At 46.4% G+C, this 2463-nt stretch overlaps 1 non-coding gene across 1 annotated transcript; it reads left to right on the top strand.

The window, feature by feature from the left end:
• Positions 1 to 2052: 2052 nt before the first annotated feature.
• Positions 2053 to 2158, top strand: LOC138376763 (small nucleolar RNA U13). Its single transcript, XR_011231735.1, has one exon. It is a non-coding gene; the product is annotated as a small nucleolar RNA U13 (small nucleolar RNA).
• Positions 2159 to 2463: the final 305 nt, after the last annotated feature.

Genomic DNA, 2463 nt, shown 5'->3' with positions numbered 1-2463 from the left:
CATCTTAAGGTTAAAAAAATAAAACCCAACACAAAAGAATCCAGACATATGGATTCAGTTTTGTAAAACAGCACTGAATGGGTCAAACAGAACCCATTTGTGGGCTCAGTGCAACTCACAAACTCTACTGCCAGTTTTGGCACAGTGGGTTAAATTTATTGCATCCATCGGGGGGCTGTGTTATGTTGTGGTAACAAACAACCCCAGAATTTCAGTGGCTTTAACAAATCGAATTTTATTTCCTGCTCCTGCCATATGTTTGCCAGAGTTGCAGGTGCACTCTGCTCTTTGTAGTCACTCGAGGACCTAGGCTGCTGGAGTCGCTGTGGCAGGGAGAAAGGACTATGGTAAATTGCACACAGGCCCCTAAAGCTTCTGTGCAAATGTGACAGGTGTAGCTTTTGCACACATTTAATTCACGAAAGCAGGAGCGGGTATGAGTGTCCCCCTCAATAGACAATAAGCTCCTTGAGGACAGGGACTGTGTCATGTTGAGAATTCAGCAGTCACGTGGCCATGCCCAATTCTAGAAAGCTTAGGAAAGTGCCATCCTACCATGTGTTCACAAGAAAAGAGTAGCATTGACATCAGTGCCCACCATGTCCCCTCAATATCTGCCTCTGCATGCCAGAGGCTGTGACTTATGATCACTTGCGGTTCTTTGCCTGAGGGCTTTTTCTCTGGCCATGGAGTCATGCTTGACCAAAGCATATGACAGACTGGAAAAACTAGGGGTTAGTGCCTCTGAGAGCATCCTCCAGCCAGTGCTGGGGGGATTGGTGGATGAATACCGCAGTGCTCCTCTCAGTTGGATGACTCCGAGGCATGTTCTCCCCCATGCCCTAGAGATCCCAGTGGGACTGAGCTCCAGTTGCCCACGGTGCATCCTTTAGTGACCTCCTTCCCTTCCCCACTTCCCTAGCCCCCACCTATGTTTCCTGGGATTGCCTCCCAAGTAAGCTACTTGCGCTTGAGTCTTTCCCCAGGGTCTGATTCTGGAGTTACCCAAACCAAGGCAGCAAGAAAAACAAGAATCTTTGTGAACATCCTAATGGCTATCACACTTATCCACTGAACGGGCAGTTGGCCTGGCCTTTGCAGAGGTGCAGGATGTTGAGGATGATGAAATACTTTAGTGACCTCCAGCAGAGAGTCATCCTCTGATTTCTTCATCTGGGTAATAAAGGGAACACAAAAGCGAGGGTTGCGTCAACGCATCCCACATTTATTGAACACCTTTTCTCTGTTGCTCTGCTATCTCTAGGGTTTGCTTTGTTCTCATGACTCAAGATGGTCACCACCATGTCCATGTGCCAGCTAGAAGGATGATGGAAGAGGAAAGGGACAGGCACATCCTTCCCTTTAAAGGCACAACCTGGAAATTGTGTACATTGCTTCTGCTTGCATTTCCATTGGTTAATGCTTAGTCACATAGTTTCATTTAGCTGCAAGGAATGCTGGGAAGTGTAATCTGTAGTCTGGGTGGACATATGCTCAGCTATAAAGCGGAAATCTATTAACAACAGTCTTTGCCATACTTAGTTATTGAAAAATATGAGGTTTTCCTCCTTAGACTGGAGATTGTCAATGTAGTACCCCCACCCCAACCCCAGCCCAGGAGCTCCCCAGGATTGTGAAATTCAGAAGATGTTAGGCAACATTCTGTGAGCGTTTCATGAGATCATTTGAAGGAGTCCATGACCCCCCTCTTCTCAGATATTAAGAACAACCAACCCATGGTCTGAATGTTGTTGAATGATGTCAGTCAAGTCATACAACTTCTTTGGTTTTTCTTAAAAACAAAATTTATTTGAGAATTATTTTTTCTTCTGTAGACATATGCTGAGCCTTTGAGTGAATGAAGAGCTTTGAATAAAAATTATGACAAAACAAAATGAGACCTTTAGGTCATTTAGCACACACTTACTGAGGTCTGAAATGGGCCAGGCAGTGCGGTCCATGCTGGGAATACACCGGTCCTTGCCTCCAAAGCTCAGAGCCCAGTGGTGGGACAGGCACCTGACCCTGAATTACAGAACTGTTGCATGCCTGATCCTTTTGTATTAATGTTCATAAGTGTGACGATTGGATGTTCAAGCACATGTTTGAGATGTGCGTGCCTCAAACCGTGTTATGTCGGCACATTACACATCTGATGTGAACTTAGGGGAAAAAAAAGATGTGTCGCATGTCTGCTGCCCCAGAGGAGGCCCTAGGGTATCCCAGGAATCTGTAAACTTAAAAATCCTCCAGGTGACTTTGATATGAAGCCAGAGTTGGGGTCAGGCTATAGATGACCAGATTATAAGCTTTTGATGGGGTCACTGCAGGCAAAGCTGCAGGAACCAAGGCTGGCAGGAAGAGTCCCGGGGCTCTGGATTCTAACACTAGCTCTATGTAGACTGCCCCTCTGCTAAGTGGGAGTTGTCACCCACCCCTCCATGAAAAGGCAGCACAGGGAGT

This window comes from Eulemur rufifrons, chromosome 28, assembly GCF_041146395.1.
Source record: "Eulemur rufifrons isolate Redbay chromosome 28, OSU_ERuf_1, whole genome shotgun sequence".
Lineage (NCBI taxonomy): Eukaryota > Metazoa > Chordata > Mammalia > Primates > Lemuridae > Eulemur > Eulemur rufifrons.
Note: the sequence above shows the minus strand (reverse complement) of the source record. Positions and strands in the feature narration are given on the sequence as shown.